We start from the raw sequence: 10,352 nt of genomic DNA, 5'->3' as shown, positions 1-10,352 counted from the left end.
ACAGGGTGACAATACAGCTAAACAGTACTTGAAGAAAGAGAGTGAAAAAAAGGTAGGATATTATGGAAGAAATGCTTCCTAAAGAAGATGAGTTTTGCAGGGCGTGGTGGTGGTGGAGGACTCCTGTAATTTCAGCACTCTGGGAGATGGTGGCGGGAGGATCTCAAATTCAAGCCCCACCTGGGCCGCTTAGCAACTTAATGAAGTCCTACATTAAGATAAAAAATAAGAAAAGACCAGGGATATAGCTCAGTGGAAAAGATCTGGTTCAATCTCCAGTACTAACAAACAGGTGAGTTTGGATATAAAGTAATCCTGGCAACAGCAACTATTTACTGAGCTCTAGCTACATGGGTTAAGGCAGTTTAGCTAGGTGGTGGAAAACATTTCGAAACAACAAGTTGAGGAAGGCTCACTTCCTGCTGCCCCACTGTCCTTCCCTACTCAAGCTGTGGTTTCTCTGTTTATTCTCCCAGGAAGAATCTTCTTCTTCTTCTTCTTCTTCTTCTTCTTCTTCTTCTTCTTCTTCTTCTTTTTTCTTTGTATTTAGTACAGGGTCTACAGGGTCTCACTACACAGATCAGACTCGTAGTGATTCTACTGTTTTCAGCCTCCAAGCACTGGGATTACAGGCGTGCATCACCACGCCTGGTCTCATTCACAGTCTCAGCACACTCTGGGGGCAGGGCCAGCACAGCATGCTGGGGATCAAACCCTGGCCGCTGTGCTCTGCCTAAGTAGGCGCTTTAGTCTGCTGAGCTATCTGGCTGGCCCTACCCAGTCACTCTTCCTTCTTTTAGCAAACCTGCAAGTTTTCCTTCAGGAAGCCACAATTCTCCCAATCTCCGAGCATGTGATCTTTGGAGGGTTGACTCTGGATGATTCCAGCAAGTACCTCAGATTCAAACTAAGCGAACCACATGCTTAATACCTCCTCTGGCCACATGCAGTGAGTGTGCCATCGGCAGCATTAGCCCAATGGGGTGAATCCTGGGGCTTTGGCTGGAACTACCAGGAACTCTTTCTTGCTAGATTTGGATTGGTGAGGATGTAAATGTGGGGATTCTGGAGGCTGCTAAGCAGAATGGAGCTAAGAACGAGGCTACATAAGGAGATAGAGGAGCCATTAGAATAGGAGTGAGCCCTGGCCTGAGCATGCCTTCTATCAGGCTAAGGAACAAGTCCTCACCAATCATCCTGGTCCTGGCCAAGGCCCTATCCCTCTGACTCTCAAACAATAGCATCAAACAAGTAGCTCAGAGATCAGTTTGTGGGGGAAATATTCAAATCACGTACAAGCACAGAGACATCTCAAAGTATCTGGAAATTCTCTTTGGCCACAGATGAATTCATCATGTACTGACCCTACGGGCTGCATCTCAGGGACACAATGATAACAAAGTGAAGTGTAAGAAAGGACGTGCACAGTTAGTACAGAGGACATCACTCAGTGTGAGCTGCCAAACAGGCCCAGGACAGGCCTCTGGGGAGGGAGGGACTTGAATTCGTGACCAGAAATAAAAGATACCTAGTCCCACACCCTGAGGGCTCAAACCAATTCTCTTTCTGGTATGAGCCAACTCCTTTTTGAGCACCTTATCAACAATCTTTTCTTGGGTGTTCTTGTGTATCTGTGTTATGTGTCCAATCCTTGTAATGCACAAGGATCTAGATCCCGGGAGCCCACCAGAATTCCAGTAACTGATGTTACAATAGCACCACGATAGGATGGAAAGGACTAGATCCTTCTGACCTTCCTGTGTCCCTGGTTCAAGCTGTATCTGAGGACCTACTACTGGGTTTTCAGTTACACAAAGCAACGAAGTTTTAAAATGCTTTAATGGAATTTTCTGTCTCCTGCAGCTGAAATAATCCTAACACAGGAATTAACAAAACAACAACAGGGCTGGAGAGATGGCTCAGTGGTCTAAAGCACCTACTTAGAACAAGCTTAGCAAAGCACAGTGGAGCGCGGTTCGATCCCCCAGCACCACATGCCAGCCAGCCCCGCCCCCTGGTGGGCTGAGCTGGCCACACACACACACACACACACACACAATAAATAAATGTAAAAATAAATAAATAATTTTAAAAAAAACAACAACAAAAATAGAAGATACAGGCATCTTCAAAGGTTTCTGTGGGTGTTGTTCCCTCATTAAATTTCCCCAAGAAATAGTGCATGTTTGCAAAATCAGAGCAAATGAACAGGGTGACAATACAGCTAAACAGTACTTGAAGAAAGAGAGTGAAAAAAAGGTAGGATATTATGGAAGAAATGCTTCCTAAAGAAGATGAGTTTTGCAGGGCGTGGTGGTGGTGGAGGACTCCTGTAATTTCAGCACTCTGGGAGATGGTGGCGGGAGGATCTCAAATTCAAGCCCCACCTGGGCCGCTTAGCAACTTAATGAAGTCCTACATTAAGATAAAAAATAAGAAAAGACCAGGGATATAGCTCAGTGGAAAAGATCTGGTTCAATCTCCAGTACTAACAAACAGGTGAGTTTGGATATAAAGTAATCCTGGCAACAGCAACTATTTACTGAGCTCTAGCTACATGGGTTAAGGCAGTTTAGCTAGGTGGTGGAAAACATTTCGAAACAACAAGTTGAGGAAGGCTCACTTCCTGCTGCCCCACTGTCCTTCCCTACTCAAGCTGTGGTTTCTCTGTTTATTCTCCCAGGAAGAAGTGACACAGCATAAAGTGTATCTCCTGGCCTCAGCGTCCCCAGTGTAAGGCTGCTGGGAGGAAAGGTTTGGCTAATACAAAAGATTTAGGCATTTGTGCAGATGAGCTATGCAGAAAACATCTTCCACTAAAAATAACTTTCAATTCTGGACAAATATGAAGCACTTTGGTAGAAGCTCTGAAAAGATAAGGCCCAGCTGAAAGAAAATAGGTACACAATGAATTTAGTGAGGAAATAACTTTCACTCTAGCAAGTGTGTTCAGCTTTCATTCTACCAAGGGCCATTCTCCTCCCTTCTTCTTTAATGTCACAGTAAAAATACTTAAAAGGAAGCTTTGTGTGTTTGTGCGTGTGTGCGTGTGTGTGTGTGTGTGTGTGTGTGTGTGTCTTGGGATCCAAGACAATTCACTCAGAAACAAAAATAAGAGGTGGTCTATGAGTTGGCCTGGGACACACACAGTTGGTATGATAGGAGACTCCATCTGAAAAAAAAAACTGGTATTACAAGGACCACACCATCAGAATAAGTATGTGAAGAAGCAAACTAGCTCTTCTATGGATTGACAGGCATGGTGCACAGCATCTGATAGTCCAGTGTCCAGCCTGGACTTGGTTCTAGGTGGTATTAAGTCAATAAAGACCCCCACGCATGGCCAAAGCAAGCTGGAGTGTTTTCTGGAACATTCTATCTTCTCCCAAAGTCACAAACTAGTCTAGCAATGCCCACTACACAGGTGAAGACTGCCTAACAAGCTGGAAGCCCTGGGTTCAGTCCTTGGCACCAAAAAACAAAAAATAAACCTCCCCTAAACCTCTCCCACATAGGTAACGATAATTAGGCCCACAAGGAAACCAGGAGTTGTAAGCAAGGATGAACAGAAAGGATAGCAGAAATAGACCAATAACCAGGTGTGGAGGTTTACCGTGAGTTTGAGGGCAGCCTGGGCTACACAAGCAAGTTCAAGGTCAGCCTGTACTATATAGTGAGACCTTGACTTGAAAGAAAGGAAGCAAGAAAGAAAGAATAAAAGACACCCATAAGAACTCCAGAAATTGGAGTTACTAGGCCTAATCTAAAATGTTGCCCAAAGCCTCATTCTGTGGAAGACTGGGTTGCCAGGTGAAGAATTTGAATGGGTTATGAGGCTTCTAAGCCAGTCAGGTAGATTAATCCATGAGTTCCCAGGTCAGGGGGTTTCCTGGAAGAGGGCATAAGTATGTGGGTTCCTGGGGCGCAGGCTTCAGGCCCTGTGCCTGGCCCTCTCCTTTCTGGCTCTTTCCCTTTTACTCTCTTTCCTGGCTGCCATGAGGTAAGGAGTTTTCCTCTCCCATGATGCTCTGTCTTGGAGTCAGCTGACCTTGGCCTGAAACCTCTGAAACTGCGAGCCAAATAGAGCTTTCCTCCTCTAAATTGCGTATGTCAGGTATTTGGGTACAGCAGCAAAAGACCTAATACATTATGTTAAAAAATACAAGTCTGAAAGCACATGGAAGGCTGGTGAGATGGCTCAGTGGTCTAAAGCACCTACTTAGAACAAGCTAAGCTAAGCAAAGCACAGCACAGGGACCATGGTTCAATCCCCCAGCACCACATGCCAGTCAGCCCCGCCCCCTGGTGGGCTGAGCTGGCCACACACAAAATAAATAAACAAATATATTCTTTTTTTTTTTGCTCCGAATGCCTTCAAGGCATGAATGGCTGTCTTGAGTTGTGGGGCTTGAACCACAGCAACCTGAGCCTGACTGCTTTCTTGAAGCAGCCACTTAAAGAACTGAGCTAAGGGGCAGGCCCCCAACAAATAAATTCTTTAAAAAAAAAAAAAAGAAAGAAAGCACATGGAGCAAATAGGAAACTATAAAAAAGCAGCACAGCAGATTTGAAACAAGCGAATAGAACTTCTAGAAGTGAAGAACACGTAAGTGTAAGTAAATAGAAATGGTGGGGGGGGCCGAGGAGATGGCTCAGTAGAATAAGTGCTTGCCTGGCAAGTGTAAGGGCCTGCGTTCAATCCCCAGTTCCGCCAAGTAAATAAAGAAATAAAAATAATAAATACATAAATAGAAATAGTAAATAAAAAAATTCAACAATAGATTAGGCAACACTGAAAAGAAAACTGAACACTGAGCCAAAAGTTCCCTTGAGGGGCCAGGGAGATGGCTCAGTGGAATAAGTGCTTCCCTGGCAAGCGCATGAGCCTGAGTTCAATCCCCAGTCCCTAGTCTACCCTCCCAAAAAAAAATTTCCCTAGAAAGCCAGGCCTGGTGGCACATGACTATAATCCCAGCACTTGGGAGGCTGAGGTAGGAGGATTGTCATGAGTTTGAGGCCAGACTGGGCTACATAGTGAGTTAAGACTGGCTTGTACTACACAATGAGACCCTGTCTCAAAAAGAAAGAAAGAAAGGGAAAAAAAATATATGAATGAAATGCAGAGTTAAATATGCAAAAGCACACATGAGAAATAGACACAGAGGTTAGAATGGGAAAGTCTAAAACATACTTAAACCAAATCCCAGAAGAAGAGCAGAGAGGGAAATGGGTAGAGATTACCTGAGGTTTTTGGAACTGCTGAAAGATAACAATGTCTCAGCAGGAGGAAGGTATGAATCCCTGGGCAGTGGTGGGGAAACCCTGGCCCGCGGGCTGCAGGGGGCTGTTATCACTGAAAACTCTAAAAGGTTCACCATCACTGCTCCACAGGGGCAAAGGAGAAGCCCTTCACACCTCTGAATACCACAGCAAAACTCATAGAAAACCAAGGCAAAGAGAAAACATTGGGATGGAACTGGAGAAAATAAAACAGATGCTGTATCTTCAAAGAACTGGGGGGCCACTTTCAAACTTCAGTTTCCTTATGTATGAAATAAGAATTGTAGGGCCTGGGGAGATAGCTCAGTAGAATAAGCACTTGCTTAGCAAGCACAAGGTCCTGAGTCCAATCCCTGGTATCGAGGAAGAAAAAAAAAAGAATTGTGACCATCTGGTAGCTGACTTTGCAGTAGACAGCGAGCACCAGGGCCAGCAGAATATTTTCACTGTGCTGAAAGTAATCTCCAACTTCTAATAAGAGAAAATTTACCAAGAAAACAAAAAAGTATTCTATGACAAAAGGTTTAATCACCTCAGTAAAGGAAATTCTAGATTATGTGCTTCAAAAAGCAAGTGATTTTAGATCTGAAAACTAAAAGAGAAAAAAAGAATAAAGAGCAAGTGAATGGTAAAAAATACTGATAAATCTAAATGTGGAATGAGGGGCCAGGGAGATAGCTCAGTAGAATAAGAGCTTGTCTGTCAAGTGCAGGGTCCTGAGTTCAATCCCTGGTACTGAAAAAAAAAAATTCATGTAAATAAAGGCCAGGGCTGTAGCTCAGCTTGCCTAGCATATTTTAAGCCCTGGCTTCAATTCTTATTACTACAATCAGTCAGTCATGTGGTCCTGTGGTGTTAAAGAATTAAAACATTTCCAACTGTAATGTTTACACTAAGAGTACAGGAAACCAGAACTAAAATTTTTGAAAATTCTACTGTTTGCTGGAAAGAAAAAGGTTTTAGTTATGAAATTTTGATACATAAATCATGCATGCTATGATACCTACTACAGACACAGAAGGAGTAGGAATGAGGCTGAGTATGGTGCTGCCTCTAATCCCAGCACTCTGGGAGGCTGAGGCAGGAGAATAGCAAGTTTAAGCCCAGCATTGGCAATTTAGTGATTTAGTAAGATCCTGTTTCAAAATTTAAATAAAATAAAATAAATAAAAGGGCTGAGAGCGTAGCTCAGTGCAACAGCCCTGGGTTTAATTCCCAACACGGGGTGGGGGTGGGGGGGAAACAAATGGTAAGTAAAAGAAAGTAATAAGGCTGGCTATGGTGGTGCATGCCTGTAATCCCAGCACTTGGGAGGCTGAGGCAGGAGGATTGTTATGAGTTCGAGGCCAGCCTGGGCTATATAATGAGTTAAGACCAGCCTGTGCTGCAAGTGAGCTCAAGGCCAGCCTGAATTGCATAGCAAGGCTGTCTCAAAAAGACCAAAAAATAAAAAGGGCTGAGGAGATACCTCAGTGGCCTAAATGTCTGCCTAGGGCCAGGGAGATGGCTCAGTAGAATAAGTGCTTCCCTAGCAATCTCAAGGATCTGAGTTCAATCCCTGGTTCCACAAAGTGTCTGTCTGGCAAGCTCAAGGTCCCGAGTTTGATCCTTTAGGTGGTGGGGCTGGAGTAGACCCTCAGTTACTTTTTCTTTTGGGGATTGAACTCTGGCCCCTGCCCAGCAAGCACTTATTCCACTGAGCCGTATACCTGGCCCCCAATGCTTAGTTACTTTGTAAGCTGAAGGTTGGTCTCTACTATCAGCGCGCAAGAGAAAATGCCTCGCCTGCGACCCCGCCGGCTCTCCTACCCCTCCTCCGTGCTTTCCCCTTGTCCTCCGTCCCTCGCCCGCCGTGGGGTCTCTGGTCTATTCTGAGCCTCTTTCCTGGCTCCCCCTCGGCTCTGCGAAGCTCTTCCAACGTTCCCCTGGGTGGGCCGCAGCGCGCCTCCAATCTGCTCCTTAGGGTCTGGCGCCATCTGCTGGCTGCTGGGCTTCACCACAATCCTTAGAGGCTTGTGAACTCTAGCTAGGTATTTTCCTGAATCCATGCGCTCGAAAGTAGTTGAGCTGAATTTGATCACACCCTGGATATTTCCAAAGCTAAATGATATAATCTTGCTTTCCTGTGGGGGTGGAGATGCTTAACTAAATCAACTTCATTGGCGTGGCGCTCCCTCGAGGATTCATAAAGCACCCATGTGGGCTAGTGATGGCAGTGTGACCCTGGGTCTGTGTCAGATCTCCAGACTCTTCCTTTGTCTGATGCTGTTCCTCTGTTCTTCCCAGCTGCCACCGACGGCTTTCCTTCCCTCGCCTTCTGCCACAATGTCTCTACACTGGAGCCAGCATATCAGGGAGTGACTTCCCTGCAACCACAAGCTAAGTGTAGCTTCTTAAATTGTGGGGCTTGGGTATTGAGTCCCAGCAACAGGAAAACGAATACACTTTCTGGAATGCAAAGTACAATGATGCTTAAGAAATAATGGCTTGGACTGGGGAGATGGCTCAGTGGAATAAGCGCTTCCCTGGCAAGCGCAAGGGCCTGAGTTCAATCACTGGTTCTGCCAAAAAAAGAAAAAAGAAATAATGGCTTTTCTGCACAGTCTCCGAAGCAGCAAGACAAGTGGGTCGCCATCAGCCAAGGGCTCAGGGTGGCGGCAGTGCCTGGGGGGTCTGTCCCCAGGCTGTTCAAAGTACAACAAAGTTTATGCATTTTGAAGATGTATGAGGTTGAGAACAATATTTTTCAAGAACTTATTGTAGAAGATAACTGAAGAAAATTACATGTAATAAGATAGCTGCAAGTGAATGTACAAGTCCTTCGGCAATTGTTAAAAATACCTCATTGCCTCAGGTATGGCATGGCAATGTAGAAGGAACAATGAGGACAGTGGTCGAGAAAACATGAACAGAAGCAAATGATGCAAATATTTGATGTTGAAAAATTTGCAAGTTATGTAGAAAAATAAACTTGACTAATTATAACAATAATAAATTGTTTTACTTAAAATAAAAAAAAAGAGGTGGCTCAGTAGAATAAGTGGTTGCCTGGCAAGTGCCAGGGACTGAGTTCAATCCCCAGTTCCACAAAATTTAATTAATTAATTAATTAATTAAAAAAGAAATAATGATGGGGCACTGTCTGTGCCTTGGAAAGACTCACTGTGATGGGGAGGCAGACTAGGGGGTCTCTGCCATTACAGAGGCACGTGCAGGTCCACGGGCACAGGAGGCTCAGGGAACGTGTGAGCCCCAACTCCTGGAGATGGGAGCTAGGTGAGGAGGACTCTGGATGCTGCCTTTGACAGCATCGATCCTGTTGGGTTCCTGGTGGCTCCTTTTGATTCTTTACCTTCCTTCCAGGTGTAATGCTGGACTGCTATGGGGTACATGGGGAGGACAGGGCTGGGGTATAGGCAAAAGCACCAGCTGGAGTGATAAAACCATTCGTGGTGGTGATCTTGGCCTCAGCTTCCTCATCTGTCCAGTGTCCTATGCATGTAAATAGTCTGTGTGGTCAACAGTCCCCAGCCATCAGCTCTTTTGGGGCCAGCCTCAGTGGCAGACAATACCCCTGCACTCTCTGGGGCTGCCTACACAGCTGATGACAGAAAGGGCCAAAGGGGCAAAGGTCTGGCAATTTGGATCCCGTAATAGACATTCTGGTGGCCAAGCTCTCTCCAGAGCTCCAGGCTGCTGGACTGGAGGTTGGCAGAGGCTTTGTCTGCCCAATCCTGCTTCCTTCTCTCTTTCTGCAGGTGTTGGTGCCCAGAAAGCCCCTTGAATGCCAAACTCATCACAGCATCTACTTCTGGAGAACCCAGCCTGTGACATGTATGTGCCCAGGACACAGGAGGCACGTGATGATTTTGATTAAACAATTATTCTTCTCATGGGGAGTCACCTTCTGGCTCATTTCTGATGGAGGCACAGTAGATAGGCAGCTAGGAGGCTCAGCCACTGGACTACACGACAGCCTCCTGCATGATCTGGCCTCATAGAGTCAGGCAAATAGATTAAAGACCTAAGGCTGAGGGATAGTGGAAGAAGGCTTCTGGAGGAAAGAGCAACAGGAAGGCAGATGGCATATATGGCAGGCACTACAAGCAGTCCACTTAGGTGCTCCATAGACATCTACCAGGTATATAATATAGGCCTATATTGGAGGGAAAAGGGGGAGAAATCTCCTGCAGTCCTCTGACCTTGACTGTCAGGGAAGTCCACAGTCCAGAGAATTTTGAGTATTTTCTTAATTTATTCACCCCTTGACTCTTTTAACCATACTCCCCTACCTGTGAGGCACTGCAGACGCTTCTAGTTCTTTCCTACTACAGAAAATGTAATTGTGGTCATATTTCTATGCAGAAGCAGGCTTTCTCTTCTTGATGAACTGCCTTTTGCATACTGATTCAGGAGTAAAATCCTACCATGTATGGTGGGTTTTGTCGGCATGCTCTCCAGAAAGCACGGTCAAATACACGACTTCACCAGCGACACACAAGGGATTCGCCACATCTCTGCCAGTTTTTAGCTGCATGCCCTCTAAAATGTTGCTCTTAATTTTAAAAACTGGAGTTCCTTTTTGATTTGCATTTTTCTGTCCTGGAGACAAGCTTTCCTGAAGTGTTGTTTGTTTGTTTGTTTGTTTGTTTGTTTTTCTTGAAGAACAGTGTGCCAAGATGCCAGGAGGTGAAACTGTGATTCTGTGCTTAGACCTGCTGAGACAGGGCCCTATGGAGTTGGGGCTGGGTGCCACAGAAGACCTACTTTGGGTGAGAAGGTACCTTTCTGTCTTCTGATTCCTCCTACCCTGCCCTGGGGGATATCCTTTCCTGTCCTGAAGTTTAACAGGGCCCCAGTTTATCACAGGCCAGTGTAAGTTCATGCCCTCCAAAACACCAGAAGCAATGAGGGGAAACAATCCACTCTAACACTGCTCTTCCTATAAAGCAGCTTCCCAGGGAGCCAGAGGGATTGTTGCCAGCTACAGGGGTCTGAGATCTTGGGGGATGTAGAGGCTGAAGGGGGCAAGGTGGACAGATTGAGGATGAGGACAGGGTAAGGTCTGACCA

This window comes from Octodon degus, unplaced genomic scaffold (assembly GCF_000260255.1).
Source record: "Octodon degus isolate 3935 unplaced genomic scaffold, OctDeg1.0 scaffold00096, whole genome shotgun sequence".
Taxonomy (NCBI): Eukaryota; Metazoa; Chordata; class Mammalia; order Rodentia; family Octodontidae; genus Octodon; species Octodon degus.
The sequence above is the reverse complement of the archived record's forward strand: the minus strand, read 5'-3'. Positions refer to the sequence as shown.